Below are 20,806 nucleotides of genomic sequence, written 5' to 3'. Positions count from 1 at the left end.
AAATCTGGACCGATCTGAGCCAAATTGACGAGGGATGTCGAAGGGCCTAACACAACCCACGGTCCCAAATTTCAGCAAAATCGGATAATAAATGTGGCTTTTATGGGCCTAAGACCCTAAATCGGAGGTCGGTCTATATGGCAGCTATATTCAAATCTGGATCGATCTGAGTCAAATTGAAGAAGGATGTCGAAGGACTTAAGACAACACAATGTCCCAAATTTGGGCGAAATCGGCCAATAAATGCGCCTTTTATGGGCCAAAAACCTTAAAACGAGGAATCGGTCTATATGACAGCTATATTCAAATCTGGACCGATCTGTGCCATATTGCATAAGTATGTCAAGAGGCTTAACTTAACTAACTGTCCCAAATTTCGGCGACATCAGACAATAAATGCGCATTTTATTGCCCCAAAACCTTAAACCGAGAGATCTGTCTATATGGCAGCTATATCCAAATCTGGACCGATCTGAGCCAAATTGACGAGGGATGTCGAAGGGCCTAACACAACTCACCGACCCAAATTTCAGCAAAATCGGATAATAAATGTGGCTTTATGGGCCTGAGACCCTAAATCGGAGGTCGGTCTATATGGCAGCTATATCCAAATCGGAACCGATCAGGGCCAAATTGAACAAATATGTCGAAGGGCTTAAGACAACTCACTCTCTTTAATTTCAGCAAAATCGGATAATAAATGTGGCTTTTATGGGCCTAAGACCCTAAATCGGAGGATCGGTCTATATGGCAGCTATATCCAAATCTGGATCGGCCTAACACATTTCACTGTTTTAAATTTCAGCAAAATCGGATAATAAATATGGCTTTTATGGGCCTAAGACCCTAAGTCGGACGATCGGTCTATATGGGGGCTATATCAAGATACGGTCCGATATAGCCCATCTTCGAACTTAACGTGCTTATGGATAAAAAAAAGAATCTGTGCAAAATTTCAGCTCAATATCTCTATTTTTAAAGACTGTAGCGTGATTTCAACAGACAGACGGACGGACAGACGGATGGACATGTCTAGATCGTCTTAGATTTTTTAGCAGATCAAGAATATATATACTTTATAGGGTCGGAAATGGATATTTCGATGTGTTGCAAACGGAATGACAAAATGAATATACCCTCCATCCTTCGGTGGTGGGTATAAAAAGAACAAAATTTAAATGGATATCAAATTTTGAAAATAGTTAATAGATGTCACCCTCTGCAGAGGGTGTCATCGTCATAAAGCGATATAGGTGCTTAAGCCCTTTGCTGACTGGGCGGGCTCACTCACACTTGGTCCCTTATTGTATTCACCAATTTCGTATTTTACTCCCAAATAACTTCAATTTAAGTCCCATATTGTACAAGTCGCTCTATATGGTCGTTTCAGTGGTTTTGGGGGTGCAGCGGTCCAAGTTTCTATATTAGAGTCGCACTCTTCATCTCTATACCTTTCATTTAGGTCTCATATTGTACCGGTTGGTCAATATACCCAATTAGAAGGATTTTTGGGGAGTGGCTGAGTATTCGACCCCAAATTTAAACATGCGATTTGTGTTTTTAGGGGTTGGTTTAGGTATGGTTAAGTTAGATAAGAGTGACAGTCCTTAACAGACTCACTTAGATAATTTTATTCCATTGTGATAACACCGCAGCGATAGGCCGAGGCCTGTGATGGGAATCGAACCCACGATGCCCGCACTTGCAATTTGAGCTTGCCATCAACTCAAAAATTCGCATAAATTTATTCACTAATCTCTGATATACAGCTAGGCCGAAGCTGGCCAAGGTCCGCCGAAGCTGGCCAAGGTCCGCTCCGTCTTTCTTTTACTCTCTTATTTCAGCTGAGCCCTATAGTGACACTGGCAGGAAATTAGTCCTGTTTTGGGGTGCTGGTACCGCCTTTCAGATATTTCGCCCCAATGTGGAGGTCATTTTCGTGCTCTACCTGGGGCGGCCACCCACACACTTAGCCCTGAAAAATATCAGCATCGTGCTCTACTCTCAATTTTTTTTTTGAGCCCCAATTGCCATTGGTTTAGAGGGAGTTTGTGGGGTGAGACGACCCCCTGTGCCTATCCCAATGTGAGGGTAAAAAGTGTAGTCTACTACCAAATGCCTTTTATCGCAATCCTATTCTATCCTGATCGGTCTTCATACTTAATTTTTTATTCCTTTTTTTTGGGTAGGATAGGGGAAGGTGGATTGCCCTCTGACACATCCTTTCATTTGAGTACAATATGTCCTCGGTCGTCCTCCATGGCAGTTGGTGTTGTCTTTATTGGGAGGAGAGGGTCGCTCCCCCCGTCGCTACGAACAAAACGACAATTTATTTGAGTCTTTTATTGTCGCGATCTACTGTCCTGCGGAACGGTAGGACGTAACCCACATACTTGAATCCTTATACCAACATCACATTCGAAATATATTGTCATAGACCTTTCTTTTAATTGACATATTATACCGATCGAACTGCACGAACTGCCTATTGAAGGGCATTTAGTGGGCGGGCCCGTCCCAGACTTTGTCCTTATTGTGCATACCAAATTCGTAGTCAACTCTTAAAGACCTTTTATTCGATACCCATTTTGTGACGTTGGATATTAATGCCCGTTGGGCATGAGGGTTTTTAGGGTTGGGGAGGCCCCCTAGACACCTTGGTTCAAATTCTTATAACAGATGTGTACTCAGCTTCCAATTATCTTTCGTTTGATATCCATATTGTCCCAATCGGTAAACATACCCTGTTGAGGGTTTTTGGGGGGTGGGGAGGCGCCTCAGACACCAAGGAATACATTTTTATATCAGCATTGGACTCTACTTTTAAATAGCTCATTTGATATCCATATTTTCCCAATCGGTAAATTTGTCCTGCTGGAGTGTTTTGGATGGTGGGTAGGGCCCTCAGACATAAAAAAATAATTTTTGTCTCAGATTTGTATTCTACTTTTAAAAACCTTTCATTTGATACCCATTTTACTCAAAGCGGTTAAAGTGTCCTGTTGGGTGGTGTTTGTGGGGGTGGGGGCCCCCCGACACTTAGGGCAACATACTCTCAAATACCTTTCATATGATACCCATATTGCCCAAAACGGTGAATGTGTCCTCTTGGGGAATTTTTGGGGGTGGAGAACCCTCCAAAAGCTAAGAGTGAAATTTGTATACCAAATTCGTAATTTACTCTTAAATACCTTTCATTTGATACCCATATTGTCCCAATTGATGCACATGTCCGTTCGGTTGGGTTTTGGGATGGGGCGTGCCCCCCAGATTATTTGACCCCAACATTTTTTTTTAACAATTTCGTGTTTCATAAGGTGGCATACACAATTTCGCTTAAATCGGTGCACGCATCTCCGAGATCAGTTGTTTTTGAAAATTGAGGTATGGGGGAGGGTCCGCCACCCCCTTCGGATATCAAATAATTATTGGATTGCCCAAAAAGTAATTGCGGATTTTTTAAAAGAAAGTAAATGCATTTTTAATAAAGCTTAGAATGATCAAATTAATTAAATATACTTTTTTTACACTTTTTTTCTAAAGCAAGCTAAAAGTAACAGCTGATAACTGACAGAAGAAAGAATGCAATTACAGAGTCACAAGCTGTGAAAAAAATTTTCAACGCCAACTATATGAAAAATCCGCAATTACTTTTTGGGCAACTCAAAAGTACCCTATTTTCACCGGGGGCCCAAACTCTATTATCTGTAAAAATTTGTTGAAAATCGGTTCAGCCGTTTTTGAGTCTATACGGAACAGACAAACAAACAAGGCGCAACAATTTAATTTTTATATAATAGAAGATCTCTGATATATCTCAGATATACCGAAAAATATGGGGATCCCTCATCCTCATTTAAGGTTATGTTAACGGGTCCTAAAATAATTTTGCCTGAGCACTCTAAATCCATTTTAGGTTATGTTATACTGGCCTTTAATTGGCCTTTAATTGGCTATGACAGAACATTTGTTCCACTAGCCGAATGTAGAATAGCGTTCCAAGTGCCTCGATCTTCTGCGCTCATTCTAAAATCTCTGACACCAAGTTTCGAAGTGTCTCCCACCACTTGATCTTTCCATCGGGCTTTTGGTCTTCCCGGTATGCGTGTAACACCGTGTTTGCCTTCAAAAGACCTCTTTGCTGGAGCTTCTTTATCCATTCTGAAAACATGACCTAGCCAACGCAGCAGTTGTATGCATCCAAATACAACTGCTGCGTTGGCTAGGTCATGTTTTCAGAATGGATAAAGAAGCTCCAGCAAAGAGGTCTTGTAACTATGCTATCGTCGTCATAAAACTCATACAGCTCGTGGTTCAAACTGCTCCATATATTTTACGAAGAATCTTTCTCTCAAATACTCCAAGCACTGCCTCATTTGCTTTCACAAGTACCCATGCCTCAGAACCATAAAACATTACGGGTAGTATCAGTGTCTTGTGTAGTGTAATCTTCGTCCGTCAAGAGGTGGCTTTGTTTCTAAACTGCTTACTTAGTCCAAAGTAGCATCTGTTGCCAGTATTATTCTTCGCTTTATCCCAAAACTGGTGTCACTCGTTTCGCTTACGGCGGTGCCGAGGTATATAAAGATGCTGACTATCTCAAAGTTGTGGTTCCCAACTTTCTCCGTTTTCTTTATCTGCTCGGTTGTACAAGGCATTTTGGGAGTTGTCCTTTGTTTGCCTATAAAGACCTCTCAACCGGGCACTGAACTTGACAAATGCAATACATAGTGGAGAGTATAAAAGATTCGGCCGGCCGAACAAAGCACGATTTCACTTGCTTGTGTAGGTATAGTCAGCATCTCACGATTTTTGCCTTCCCTAATTGTTACATATGTTCATTATTTAAAGCATTTTTATTGGTTTGGCAATATTTAGTTTTAAATTTATTTAACAATCTTTAACAAAGAAAATCTCCGATCATTGAACTCGTCTCAAAAAAGAAGCCAACAAAAATTGAGAATGATCTTCGCCCTAACAAGCAAAAAACTTGAAAATGAAAAACTTTGGCAGAGCCCGCCCGGGATTCGAACCTGGACACACGGAGCAACAGCAGGAGCCGTTGCTGTTGTCTAGCGTTCAAAGCCATCAATACAACTTCCAAAAGATGCACAGAATCATGTGTATACCATGGAAGTAGTGTAACTGTTGCAGACAAAAAATCTGTCATTACACGAAAACATGCATTGGGAAAAGTACAGCTAACAGACAGGGTTGTCGAGCGTGGTTAATGGGGTATTTGTATCATAGAGGCATTTTCGCAATTAATACGATACAAATGTAACAAATGTAACGTACGGCCCTTGAAGCCATCACACCTAATATGGTTGAAAAGACTTCTAACCAAAGACGAAACTTGCCCCATAGTGGTTCGTGTGTTGCGATCTCTGACTTTCCTTTTCCAAAGAAAATCTCCGATCATTAAGCTCGTCTCGAAAGAGAAACAAAATATTTTGAAATTTTTAAAAAAAAAAAAACTCAAATTACATAAAAGAGTGCTAAGTTGGGCCGGGCCGAATCTTATACATCCTCCACCATGGATCGCATTTGTCAAATTCTTAGCCCGATATCTCTCTATAGGCAACCAAGGACTATGGATAAGAAATGCTATGTTACTGGACTTATACCAAGTTCTGAGGTTATGAACCGATTTATACGATATTTAGCATAGTTGTTGGAAGTTAAAACAAAACACTTCATGCAAAAATTCAGCCAAATCGGATAATCTTAAGATTTCAAGATTCAGGATCGGTATATTGCAGCTATATTGAAACATAGACCGATGGGACCATATTTGGTTTGGCTGTTGGAAATTAAAATGGAAGTCAAGAAAAGTTCTCTCAAAAACCCATGTTGAAACTGAAACTTTTGTAAACGAGATGGCAGTGAAAGCAAAGACAACGGAGGACATGTTGAGGCTTTTGATGAAAACCCGAAACGAGGAGACTCGCGGAGACACCGGAATCTGGGAATAATGAGGTTGATCAAAGGCTTATCATTACGGAATTTATGGTCAAGGAAGGCTTGAGGAGCTTCAAGCTATTTAAGTCACCCGGAGCTGATGGCAAATTACCGGCGTTATTACAGAAGGAAGCGGACTATATGGCATCCCATCTGGCCTGTATTTTCACAGCGTGCCTTAGACTTGCATATACGCCGAAAGCCTGGCAGGAGGCAAGGGTGGTATTTATACCCAAGCCCGACAAGGCCAGTTATGCGACACCAAAGGCCTTATGACCTATATAAGCCTTACGTTCTATCTACTCAAAACCTATTGTGGAAACCATGATAAAGAGTAGAACATCCAGTTGATCCAATACAAATAGCATGCCTATTTTAGAGGAAGGTCGTTGGAGACTGCCCTGCACGAGTTTGTGTATAAAACAGGAGAATCCTTCGATGCCAAGACGTACACCCTGACGGTATGCATTGACATCGAGGGGGCTTTTAACAATGTGCGGACCGACACACTGATCCAATCCTTAGACCAGTACCGGATGCACCAGGTCATTAGAGATTGGATAAACCATAAGGAACAGGTGGAAAAATTATGTGTCCCATGGCATAAATATAAGGGAGCAAGTGGCACAGGGCACGCCACAGGGGGGCATTTTATCGCCACTACTATGGGTGACTACCACAAATGACCTAAGTCGGATAATGACTGAGGAGGGATTTGAACCCGTCTCCAACGCATGCGATGTTATAATACTTCTAAGGGGTAAGGAACCGAACCAGCTATGCAGAAAGGCCGAAAGTGTCTTGCGTATGGCATATGACTGGGTTAGACCCAGAGGTCTCAATGTTTACCCAGAGAAGACTGAAATATGCCTGTTCACGAGGAAGACGAAGGTGGGCCAATTTAACGCACCACGTTTCATCAATGAGACGGTTTCAATATCTGACAGTCAAATACATAGGAGTAATCTTGAATAGGAAACTTAATTGGAAGTGTCACATTCAGGAGCGTACTGAGGAGGCTCACAGATGTTGGGCACTATGTAGACGGGCCATAGGCTTGAAATAGGGGCCTGAATCCAAAGATAGTCCACTGGCTCTACAAGAGCGTGATTAGACCAATACTTACTTACGCCTCAGTAGTTTGGTGGACTACTCTGGAGAAAAAGTGCAACATAAGGATCATACAACAGGTTCAGAGAACATGTTGTCTTGGCATAGGCGGAGCGTTGAGGACCACGCCCACTGTGAACTAGGAACTATTCTAGATATCCTACCCATTAACATACAGATTAAGTGTGGAGCAGCCACTGCGGCTATGAGACTTAGGGCGATGGGAGTATGGATTGAGGATGGGAGCAGCTCATATTATCGCGGCATAATCGAGGCGACGATATGAAACCTGGAAGGAAGGGAAAAGATTTCCCATCGGAAACCTGAGATGACACTTGGGGTCGATTTACTACTGCCATCGGCACAGTCTTGGAGTGACAGAACCCTAGCATTGCCATCTGGAAGATCATGTTACACGGATGGATCAAAGCTAGAGAACAGAATGGGCCTGGGGATCTACATGGAGAACCCAGGGACTGAGATCTGTTTTAGACTGCCTCACCATAATATGGTCCTGCCGGCGGAGATCCGGAAAGCGTGAAGTGGTTAAGGACAGTTAAATGACCATAAGGGCAATAACAACCAGGACGGTAAGGTCACGAATAGTCTTCAAGAGCAAGAAGGGGAATAACGCCTTCTCTGAGGAGGGCACAAACCGCATCGGTTGGGTGCCGGGCCATAACGGTGTAAGGTGGAATGAAAGGCCAGACGATTTGGCAGTGTGGGTCAAAGGACTGCCGTCAATAGACTTGGTTAACTCAAGGTCATTCGGATCGACGCAGTCCGAGTTTAGGGTGTAGACAACGAGCGCGTCTGTAAGATTTTGGAATAGCGAAACTGTAGGTATAACGGCGAAAATCGAATAGGGTGATCCGCATCGTGAGAGGACGAGGCTATTACTGAAAGGAAGTAAGAAAGAGGTCAGTATAGCTTTAGCTATCATAACGGGACACATAGGACTAGGAGCTCACTTATACAAAATCGGTGCGGCAAATGACAGTGTGTTTAGGGCATGTGGGGAAGATAATGAGACGTTGGACCATTTCCTATGTCATTGCCCGGCTTTCGCGGCTAAAAGACACCGGTACATAAGTGGAGACACGATATTAGACATGAACCAATTTAGGGGATACCTAAATTGGCAAAACCTTGGTACACAAACTTGTTTTATAACTTCCAATATCCTTGCCAAGTACGATATGAATCGGTTTAGAAACCGATACAGCCCCCATATACCAATCCCACGAATGGCATCTTGAATCCCTAGAAGCCTCAATCACTATGCGATTTGTCGGATTACAAAATAGTTCAAATACAAGCTCTGACTTTAGAAAAGTAAACTTTTAGCGAAATCCATGGTGACGTTTACCCAAGATTCTACCCGGTCAATCTTAGTCAGTTTTTACATGTTTGCCATGTTCTTCTACACCATAAAAAAATCAATTTTCTGTACTCACCTTAAGTGTTATGGATGTCCATGTATTGAAGTTGAAAATTCGTCGCTATTGTTGATGCATGGTTAGGTTTTTGCTGTAAAAGGTTTTTAGTTTCTAAATTTTTTTATTTTTGATTTAATTCGAGTAATTGTTTAAATTTTTTAAAACGATTTTTTTCTTTTGAGAGCTAATTTTTAATGTTCAAATAGTTTGCTATATTTTTGTATATTTGATTTGAATCTTTCTTATTTGCGTTGCACACGAAAACAAAGGCACAAATGCAAGAAAGTTGTGTGTTTTTTTTTTGGGGGGGTTTCTTTTTTTGCTTCACTATACAAAAATGTTAAATTGAATATGATGCATCACACTTTAGCCAGAAGGAATGTTCGGCTACATTGAATTTCAATTAGGTATATTTCATTTTATTTTCCAAGAACACCAACTGCAAAAGAGAAGAGAAAAATATTTCATAATGAATAACGGGAAAGTGGCAGAGAGTGAGAAAAAATTAAAATTATGTTAATGAAGTAAATCCAGTGAAATCTCGGTACGAGAACATTATGAGATTTTCTCTTGTTTTATATAAAAATTGAATTACAATTATATTCAAATTCAGTTACAGGCTTATTTGTAACTCAAAATATTTGTTTACAACAATAGCAAAAAAGTTGTACAATACTCGTACTTAGCACGCATGATGGTCAGTAAAAAAATGCTGTTTGTGGGGTATTTTGGGAAAGGGGTAGACCCCCAGAAAATTGGTCCCCAAAGTGGGTATCAATTCTTGCTCTAACCCCCAAGACCTTTCATTTAAGCTCCACATTGACATGGTCGGTAAATATGCCCGATTTAGGGGTATTTTGGGAAGTGGGGTGGTCCCCCAAACACTAAGCCCTGAAAATATATCAGCAACGTGCTTTATTCTCTTGTATCCATATATGATTTATTTGAACCCCATATTGCCATTGCCCTCAAAATTGGATATCAAATTCGTTTTCTAATCTCATTTAAACTCCTTATTGCAAAAGTCACCAAATATGTCCGGTTTGGGGTATTGGCCCTAAAAACTATGAATATTTAGTTCCACTCTCTTTAAGACCCAAATTGTCTTGGTGAGCAAGAACGTCCTATTTGGGGGTTGTTATGGTGGTGGGATGTCCGCTAAACAGTTGGTCCCTAAGGTTGATATCAGAAACATACCTTTAATTTGAGCCCAATATTTCCATAGTCGACAAACATGACGGGCTTGGGTGGTGTTTTGGGGGATGGGCGGCCACTCAGTGAGTTGGCCTTGAAAATATATATCGGATTCATGTTATACTCTAAAAACCCTCTTATTTTAAGCCTCATATTGCAATAGTCAGCAAATACTTCCTATTTAGGTGTTATTGTGGGGTTGGGTTGGCCCCATAGACACTTTTCTCGAATATTGATATCAGATTCGTGCTTAACTCCCAAAGACCTTTCATTTGAGCCCCATATTGCTATGGTCCTAAATTTGTCCCCTTGGGGGATGTTTTTGGGGAGAGGCGGCCCCCCAAACACTTGGTCCCATATTTGGATATCAGATTCGAATTCTACACTCAAATACCTTTTATTTAAGCCCCATATTGGCATGGTGAGTAAATAAGTCCTCTTTGGGGGAGGGTATTGGGGAAGGGTTGGACCCCCAGAAAAGTGGTCCCACATTTGGATATCAGATTCGCATACTACTCACAAATACCTTTCATTTGAGTCCCATATTGCCATGATGGATAAATATGTCCGATTTCGTGATGTTTTGGGGGTTGGGATGGTCCCCCTAACACTTGGTCCGACATTTGGATATCAGATACGTTTACTTATCCTAAATACCTTTCATTTGAATCCCATATTGCTGTGATTGGTCTAAATATATGTTTGATAGGTTTTAGGGTGGGGCGGCCCCCCTAGGTGCCCTACTTACACTTTATTCCCCATTGTTTTGATAGGTCAAGCAACCTATTGGAGGCGATTTGAGGAGGTAAAACACGACCTAGATTCTTGGACCCAAAATTCAATGTCATATTCGTAATCTGCTCTCAAATGCCTATAATTTGAGTTTCATCAAGCTATGATTGAGGACACCGTAGCGCAGAGGTTAGCATGTCCGCCTATGACGCTGAACGCCTGGGTTCGAATCCTGGCGAGACCATCAGAAAAAATTTTCAGCGGTGGTTTTTCCCTCCTAATGCTGGCAACATTTGTGAGGTACTATGCCATGTAAAACTTCTCTCCAAAGAGGTGTCGCACTGCGGCACGCCGTTCGGACTCGGCTATAAAAAGGGGGTCCCCTATCATTGAGCTTAAACTTGAATCGGACTTCACTCATTGATATGTGAGAAGGTTGCCCCTGTTCCTTAATGGAATGTTCATGGGCAAAATTTGCATTTGCATGATTGAGTAGTATTCCCATTGGGGGAGCTTATCGGGGATGGGGCGACTATCATTACTTGGACCTCGTTATTTTTTAAGTCATATTCGTAATCTACTCCCGAATACCTTTCATTTGAGTCCTATATTGGTATATACATCCAATATGTATATTTGTGGCAGTTTTCGGGCTTGGGCTACCCCTTGGATACTTGAACCCAAGTTTTTATACCACATTTGGTTTCTACTCTCCAATATCTTTCGTTTGATACCCATATTGTCCCTATAGGTCAACTTTTGATTTTGGGTGGTGTTTTTGTGGTAACGGAGGAGGATTCGCCCCTCTTCCAACATCAACAAATTACATAGCCTATACCTCCTTCCTGAGCATATTCGTTATCTACTCGCGAATATCTTTCACTCGAGCCCCATATTGTCATTATCGTCCAATAAACCTATTTTGGGGGGTTTTTGGGATCCGGCCGGCCCCCCAATTACTTGGACTCAATTTTTAATATAGAGTTTGTACTCTGCTCTTGAATACCTTTAATTTAAGTCCCATATTGTCCCAATCGGTCCACTTTTATTTTTGGCTGGTACTTTTGGGGTAAGGGGGAGGGTCCGCCCCCCTTCCAACATCAACAAATTACATAGCCTATACCTCCTTCCTGACCATATTCGTAATCTACTCGCGAATACCTTTCATTCGAGCCCCATATTGTCATTATCGTCCAATAAACTAATTTGGGGGGTTTTGGGGTCGGGGCGGCCCCCCAATTACTTGGACTCAACTTTTAATATGGATTTTGTACTCTACTCTTGAATACCTTTAATTTAAGTCCCATATTGTCCCAATAGGTCTAGGTTTTTGGCAGGCACTTTTGGGGTAAGGGGGAGGGTCCGCCCCCAATGCGATATCAAAAAATTATATAGCCTATTGCTCCTTCCGGACCATACACACACAATCTGTGAAAATTTCAAAGAAATCGGTTTAGCCGGAACAAACAAATTTACAAACCCACAAACGAACAAACAAACATACAAACAAACAAACACAAATTGATTTTTATATATAAGATATGAAAAGTATGGACCGCGATGGCCTATTTACAATCCCAACCGAAAAACATTGAGTACCTAGCCCTATGTTGTTGTTGTACCAGTATGTAGTGTTCTAACTTTCGTCTGCTCCATTCTGTAAAATATCCAGGAACTCAGCGACTAAGGTGGGGTGCGTCCAGAGGAATCTGGGTCTGAGACAAGTGGGTCTGGGTGGACATGTGTCCTGTGTCCTATGGTCCCTGGTCACAATCGGGACACACATCCTGCAAATTGACATCAATACTTGCTCTGTAGCAGTTGAGGCGGCTGCACCTGCCGGATCGTAATTGGGACAGAACTACTCTGGTTTGCCTGGGGAGGTCAATTTCTTCAGGTGCAATGGGTGGCGATCATTCTCCAAGGACCACTTTTATGGATGGTCCCTGCAATAAAAGCCCGGAAGGTATTGCCTGGACAGCTTGTAGTTATGTCTTCGCACGGCTAGGATCTTTGTGTGAACCACCTAATGATGGATATGGTTGATGCGAGAACTGAGGAGACAGCCGATCGCAGTTCGAAAAACGGCATTCTGACAGATCAGAATATTATCCCACACCAAGTGCTGCCGGCAAGTAACTTGAGGACCTTGTTTTTATATCCTCCACCATAGGATGGGGGTATACTAATTTCGTCATTCTGTTTGTAACTGCTCGAAATATTCGTCTGAGACCCCATAAAGTATATGAATTCTTGATCGTCGTGACATTTTATGTCGATCTAGCCATGTCCGTCCGTCTGTCCGTCCGTCCGTCCCTCTATCTGTCGAAAACACGCTAACTTTAGAAAGAGTTAAGCTAGCCGCTTGACATTTTCCACAAATATTCTTAATTAGTTTAGGTCGGTTGGGATTGTAAATGGGCCAAATCGGTCCATGTTTTAATATAGCTGCCATGTAAACAGATCTTGGGTCTTGACTTCTTGAGCCTCTAGAGGACGCAATTATTATCCGATTGGAATGAAATTTGGCACGACGTGTTTTGTTATGATATTCAACAACTGTGCCAAGTATAGTTCAAATCGGCCCATAACCTGATATAGCTGTCATATAAACCGATCTTGGGTCTTGACTTCTTGAGCCTCTAGAGGGCGCAATTCTTATCCGATTGGAATGAAATTTTGCACGACGTGTATTGTTATGATATCCAACAACTGTGCCAAGTATGGTTCAAATCGATTAATAACCTGATATAGCTGCCATATAAACCGATCTGGGATCTTGACTTCTTGAGCCTCTAGAGGGAGCAATTCTTATCCGATTGGAATGAAATTTTGCACGACGTGTTTGTTATCATATCCAACAACTGTGCCAAGTATGGTTCAAATCAGCCCATAACCTGATATAGCTACCATTTAAACCGATCTGGGGACTTGACTTCTTGAGCCTCTAGAGGGCGCAATTCTTATCCGATTTGGCTGAAATTTTGCACGACGTGTTTTGTTATCATATCCAATAACTGTGCCAAATAAGGTTCAAATCGGTTCAAAACCTGATATACCTTCCATATAAACCGATCTGGGATCTTGACTTCTTGAGCTTCTAGAGGTGGCAATTATCATCCGATTTGCCTGAAATTTTGTACGACCGATCATCTCATGACCATCAACATACGTGTTTATTATGGTCTGAGTCGGTCTATAGCCATATAAATCGACCTCTCTATTTTACTTCTTGAGACCCCAAAGGGCTCAATTCTTATTCGAATTGGATGACACTTTACACAGGTCTCCAAAATATAATTTAATTGTGGTCCAAACCGGACCATATCTCGATCTCGCTCTAAAATCAGACCAAATCTTTTCTTTTATCCTTTTTTTTTGCCTAAGAAGAAATGCCGGGAAAAGAACTCGACAAATGCGATCCATGGTGGAGGGTATATATGATTCAGCCTGACCGAACTTAGCACGCTTTTACTTGTTTTTACTTTTGACCTATTCGCAAATTGCTGTGGCATGTGGGAAGAAGGTGTAACAGCTGTCAAATGTGACACCAAGTATTTGGGGACAATTGGGGCCGATGCCATGCTCGAACAATCGTCCGCATATGATACAATCTCTATGCCATCTAAAGGAGGTGAAATAGAGGATAGGTAGAGGTTAAACAGTGCGGGAGATATCACCCCGCCTTGGAGAACTCCTTGCTTCACACTACGGTGTTTCGACTTCTTATCCCTAAATTCCACAAACGACTGGCGTCCACACAGATAATTCCTAGCGGTTCAGGTCTCATTTGAGGGACGTATTGGCGATGTCCTCAAATAGTTTGGCATGGTTGATCGTGTCGAATGCTTTCGATGTGTCCAGTGACACGGGGACCGGCCTATCACATGACCTGGGATGATTAAAGCCACGGCAAACGAGTGCGGTGATTGCATGAAAAGTAGTTGGGTTGCTAAGCAGTCTTCGAAATCCATGATGAAGCTCGCTGAGTGAAAATTCTTCAACGAGGCTCGAGGGGAATATTCCCTCAAGCGTCTTGGCCTTGGTCTTGGTGAGAAAAGGGAAATCGGTCTGTACGACTCCCCTTTACCCGAGTTCTTTTCAGGCTTCAATAGCGGGATCACGCTGCCCATCGTTCAGACATCGGGTACTATAGAAGTGTTCAAAGACAGGTTGAAGACAGTTGTAAGGTACTCGACTCCAGGTAAATGCAGATTCTGCACCATCCGTCGGCCTCCAACGTCTTGGATGCCTTGGCGCCACGGATGACATTCACAACTTTGTCCACTGTAAATTGTGATGGCTGTCCATCGGTTCAGAGACCACGACTACAACAAATGGCTATCCTCCTAGCACTGTCACTCTCGGCATGCAAACTAAATTTACGGTTGAACAATCTGGCGCATCTCTTCGGATCAATCACAGTAACGTCGCCAAAAGTGGTTGAGGTCCTGTCGTCCCTTCTCTTTCGGGGCTTTGAGAGAGACTTAACTGTGGACCAGTTAAGTCATTACGACGATTGGCATAAATGTCTTCTCAGACGGCCAGGCAGCCATTAAATCCCTGGAGAACGTAATTCTGAACACAAAAACCGCCCTCGTCTGTCGCAGATCTCACAACGAGATGGCTGAACAGCTCAAAATTCATCTGTTCTGGGCTACAGAGGTATCCCGGGGAATTCTAAAGCAGATGAGCTGGCGAGACTAGGAACTACCTTACACACTCCAGGGACACTGTAATCTGTGGGTATGCCTCTAGCGATATGTAAGCTAAGTTTTCAGGACCAGACCCGAAGGACAAGGAATGATAGATGGTCACAAAGAGAGGGTTGTGAGCATTCCAAAACTATGTGACCTCATCTAGACTTGAAGAGGTCTACCGCTTTGCTGTCATTGGCTTGAACAGACGTCTTAGTAATTGTGTCCGTTATGACAGGTCACTGTCTAATCGGAAAACATGCTGACAGACTGAAGATTGCCAGTAACGACTCTTGTCGAAGCTGGGAGGGCGTCGAGGAAGAAAAATCTATAGAACCTCTGATGTGTGTGTGTCCCGCGCTAGCAGTCAGAAGGAGTTCCACTTTAGGTTCTCATTTCTTTGAGAATCTGTCTGATTTAGCGGATGTGAACATTCGCAAGTTACTGGGCTTTTTAAAGCGATCTGGATGGTTCGACGGTAGGAACTAGAAGGCATGTTCCTACCGTTTAAACGTCTAAGTGAGTTTGATGGCAGACTGCCACATAAACCTAACCCACCCCTAACCTAAATGTGGACCACAGCTTGCCTACACAGGTACCAAAGTAACATTGCGCCATGTGTTCTAGTCACAAATTCCGCTTATTGTTCATTGGCAACCCTGTTTATTTTCTGATTCAAGTGTTAGTGGGGTCCGTGCAACGAATCCCATCACGCTAGTCTGCGAGAGCCACTGCTTGCGCCAGGAAATTGGGGCATACTTGGGGTATTCGACCAGCTGGTATATAGCGAGCGACTGCTGGGTTATGATGTCTCGGAGTTTCCTCTCGGCAAATAGAACATTTGAGGGGTATCAGTTCGCTGAAGCGGCGATGAGTGTACTCTCTGAAGCTGACCCAATCAGCCTTCTTTCGACTGAGGTTATGAAGTCGAGTATTCGGTCGATGGTGAGATTTGTGGGAAGGTGGTCTGATCCCATAGAAATGACGGATTACCGGGTAACGTCACTTAGGATATCAGGAGTTGTAATAGAAATATCTGGCGCACTGCTGCACCTCTCCGTAATCCTAGTCGGGGCATCCTCATTCACCCTGCAAAACCAGGAGCCTTCAACGGCTATATCAAAGCCATGCCCCGCTGGTTGTTACCTAGGGGAGAATGCCATGACATGTGATAAGCAATTTAGTCTCCTAGAACCAGACGATTATGGCCAGACAGTAGCCCACTTATGTCGGGCCTCTAAACTTGGCCATTAACTGGGTCTTTACTACCAACCAAAGGTGTGTTTACGTTGTATAGCTCTATCACGGCAGTACCGAACCTAACTGCTATCCCCATGCACTCTATGTAGAGGTCACTAGCGCCAGGCGCAGGCAAGATGGGTCTGTACTGCACAGAATGGTGTCTGACTAAGGCCAATCGTCCACCTTCCACTCCTTTAGCGATCCTTACGTAAAATTGCAAATTTGCCCATGAACATTCCACTAAGGAACAGAGGCAAACTTCTCACATATCAATGAGTGCTGTCCGATTCAAGTGAGACCCAAGGATTCAAGGAGACCCCTTATCAAGCTCAAGGATAAGGGGTCTCCTTTTTATAGCCGAGTCCGAACAGCGTGCCGCAGTGCGACACCTCTTTGTGGAGAAGTTTTTACAGCGATCCATACGTAGCACATGGTATCCTTAACAACTGTGCAGGCTGCAGGTGTTCGTCAGCTTTGCAACCTGGACCGCTGCAACCGATATGTTCTTCCGATTCACAAAATCTATCTCAAGATCAAGATCTCGTCGATCTTGCCATTCAATTGTCGGACTGGCCTAGCAATATAGGGCCTAGCAATATAGGGCCTGCTGTTGCGTAGATTGCCGCACGTTGGAGGTTGGAAGGGTCACATAATCCGACGACGAGAACGCAGAAGGCGACGTCGACAACGCTTGTGCCCCACTTAAGTCTAGGTTCGCACAGCACCTTGCAACCAGTGGCGTAAGGCCAGAGTAAAATTGGATATGCATCCACTCCATGCACCGGTTACACCTCAACGACACCGACCGATGATGGAGGTGTTTCTGGCAAACCGATCAGAACCAGGGTGCGGGGTTCTTTTCAATCTCGACACGGACCAGAAGCGTGTGGAGAAGGCACTCCGAAAAATGCCTCTCCCATGACGAAAAACGGACGAACATGTACACTGAGGCGGCAGCCCTTGCCGCTGATCGATTTCATGGGGTCAATCCGGTGCGCACAACCGGCTGGCATGGGATTGGTAATAAGGAGTATTATCTTGTGGTTGTAAGTCGAATCTATAGGACAAAGAGGCTTCAATTATGGAACAACAATTTACATTGCAGTAAAGCATCTCCTACGCATGCGCTTTAACTTGTTCGATATCATGGTCAAATGAATTTCAGTTGTATAAGCGAAACACCATATTTTAAAACCCTAATCTCTGTCCCAAATAAAAATTTGTGGTCAAAATCCAACCATATTTCACATAAGTTCCTAAATTTTTATTCATATAATTCCCGTTTTCATTTCTTTTATCTTGTAATCCTTCTGACTATGCATTCAAAATGTAAGACAACATCAATATATTGCATACTTTTAGGGGTAACACAAAAATAAACTTCCACATTTATTTATGGTCGCTTAATCTGCAGAAAAACAAAATAGAAACGCTTTTGTTTACAAATTGAGAAGTTGTTTTTCTATTCTATGGTGTTGTGTACACGCAATCAACATATTTACAGACTTGCCTTTGGTTTGGTGACAACAAATATTGCCTACACATAGGCGCATACGTCTACAGCATTATCGGGGTTATGTTGTCGTCGGTAAGGGTAGTTGAACTCAACACCTTCGAAAGCATGAATTTTTATTTGTACATGGGGCTGGGCTTTGGTGTTTTTAAAGCCAATATCTTAAAGTGGGCCAAAGGCAAATATTATTTTCATAAATACAAAATTTTCGTTTATAACCTTCTAAACTTGAATTTCTTGCCTGCTTCTTTTGGGATTTGTGTTGTTTTTTATGTGCCCACTACGCTTTTTTGTTTTCATTGCCCATTTCTAGAGTCAGTGCCTAATTTCATTTTCATTGTCGCCGCCACCGCTGACTACGATTTTTTCTAGCTTTTGTCTTTTTTTTTTTGTGCACCATTAATTTACACTTAATTTTTAGTGTTGTTTTTTTTCTGTTGTTTTGTAGACAATAACAAGTAAGAAGCAAAAAAAGAAAACTTGTCTGCCACCCTTTTTTGGTGTTTTAGCTATGCCGTGATTTTTTTCCACTAGCCTCTAGGTTTGCCTTTAATTCTCATATTCCTTTCGGTTCTTTTGTTATTGTGTATTCTTCCATTCTCACTTTTGCCTCATGTTTTTTTTTTTTTTTGCCTTTATTTTGTTGGGCAGGCTTACTTTTTGGGGCAGACAGGCAATTGCTAGAAATTTTCAATGAAAATGTGTGTGTGTGTGTGCGTAAAAACGAATGAGAAGGGAAACGGCTAAGGACAAAGCAGAATAGAACAGAATCCCCAAAAAACACAAAGTACACATACAAAAAAAAAAAACATTTCAGCAAAAATGAGTCAAAAATGTGAAGAAGGGCGAATGCAAACACCAAAATACATCATTACCACCACCAGCAAACGGAATAGATAAGGGGAAAAGACAACAGCAAAAACAACGAATGAACAGATAAAACATAAAACAAAAACGCCGTTTAGAAATCACATATAAATCGGCACGCACACAATCACACCCTCACATACACAACTTGCTTCATATGGACACAGTTTGACATAGCTTCGTAGCCAGAGAGACTCGGAGAACGTTACGCATTTACACTCAACAGTGTTGCCAATTTAGTAATTTTCTCTGCACAATACAATGCATAATAATGTGGTTGCATTTGCATTCCAATACAAAATGGGAGGTATTTGTCACACAAGCAGTAGTCAATTAAAATCAAAATAATGTTGCATACTTTTAGGGCTGACAAAAATAACTCCATGGGTTCATAGGAACAAACATAAGGGGTGGGTGGCTACTGCAAGGTGTTTACCAAATTGAAGGCAACAACGGCATTACAGAAAGGGGACACCTTTAACGCTTGCTCTAAAAACAATCCAAAACAAGGAAAAATATATTAAGTTCGGCCATGCCGAATTTTGGTTGCCAACCACAATAGATATATTTGTTATTCTTTTTTAACTCTTCTATATCTATATGTATTATTATCCATTTATGAAACGATCTGGACCACGGTGCCAAGTCACAGTTTCAAATTTAAGCGTTATGGGTAAAAACTAATATGGGCTTAAGGCATTAAATCGGCAGATCCGTCCAAAGGACAAATAAAACCAAATTCGAAATTTTTGGGTTAATAACCCTTTATGGCAGCTATATGTCAATATAGGCCGATATGAACCATATTCAGTTTGGATAAGCGAAATCGAACAACAAATTCTACTGTTATGGACTGAAAAACCTAAATCGGCAGGTCGATCTATATGGCAAATGTATCCAAATATGGTCTGATCTGGACCATGTTTAGATTAGGAATAAGTGGCAGTCTGACATCAGACTCACCGAGACGTTTTCGTCCATTGTGATGCCACAGGAACAGAAGAAGTAAGATGTCTTCTAGTTCCTACCGTTGAACCATCCAGATCGTTTAAAAAGCCCACTTACTTGCGAATGTTCACATCTGCTAAATCAGACAGGTTCTCAATGCAATGAGAACCTAGAGTCGAACTCCTTCTGACTGCTAGTGCGGAACACACACACAGAAGGTGTTCTATAGTCTTTCATTCTTCGATGTTCTCACAGCTTCTGCAAAAGTCGTTTCTGGCAACCTTCAATCATGACCCTGTCATGACAGACTCAATGACTGAGACATCTGTTCTAGCCAATGACCGCAAAGCAGTAGACCTCTTCAAGTCTAGAGATTAGGCCACATAGTTTTGGAATGCTCACAGCCCCCTCTTTGTGACCATCTATCATTCGTTGTCCTTCGGGAATGGTCCTGAAACCTTAGCTTACATGTTGCGAGAGGCATACCCACAGATTTCTCGCAAGCTCATCCGCTTGACAATTCACTGGGAAATCTCTGTGACCCGGCACCCAGAACAGATGAATTTTCAACTGTTCAGCCATCTCGTTGAGAGATCTGCGACAGTCGACGGCGGTTTTTGCATACATTCTCCAGGGATTTAATGGTTGCCTGACTGTCTGAGATGACATTTAAGCCAATCGTGGTTGTTACATTGTATCTTAAGGATCTCTGCTTGATACACACTGCAGTGGTCGGGTTACCTTGTCGATATGACCAGTTCTAGATCTTTAGAGTACACCCCAAAGCTCACCTGGTCGTTTGGAACCATCCGTATAGAAGTCTATGTATCTTCTGTTACCAGGGACATCGTAGTTCCAATCGGTTCTATCACGAGTAGTGGTACAGTAAATTTTATCAAAAAGCGGCTCAGGTAGGGTGTAATTCACACTGCCTGGAACATCGTATATTGTATCAAGGACAACACAGTGTGCGTAGCCGCCAAATGAAAGCTCCCTTAACCTCACGACAGTGGTCGCTGGAATTTGGCTAGCCACAATGTCCAGAGTCATAAGATGTAGCATTAAATTCAGTGCATCTGATAGTGTCGTCCTCTGTATGATGC

General features: G+C 42.3%; 1 long non-coding RNA gene across 2 annotated transcripts in view; it reads right to left on the bottom strand.

Annotated features, from left to right (window-relative positions):
* Positions 1–20,806, bottom strand: part of LOC131998166 (uncharacterized) — a 265,958-nt gene that overhangs the window by 230,159 nt on the left and 14,993 nt on the right. For both annotated transcript variants that reach the window (XR_009398635.1, XR_009398631.1), the window contains exon 2: positions 8,529–8,949. This is a non-coding gene — a long non-coding RNA (uncharacterized LOC131998166). The remainder of the gene's footprint in view (positions 1–8,528; positions 8,950–20,806) is intronic.

This window comes from Stomoxys calcitrans, chromosome 1 (genome assembly GCF_963082655.1).
Source record: "Stomoxys calcitrans chromosome 1, idStoCalc2.1, whole genome shotgun sequence".
NCBI classification, from domain to species: domain Eukaryota; kingdom Metazoa; phylum Arthropoda; class Insecta; order Diptera; family Muscidae; genus Stomoxys; species Stomoxys calcitrans.
This window is presented reverse-complemented; position numbering and strand designations above follow the sequence as displayed.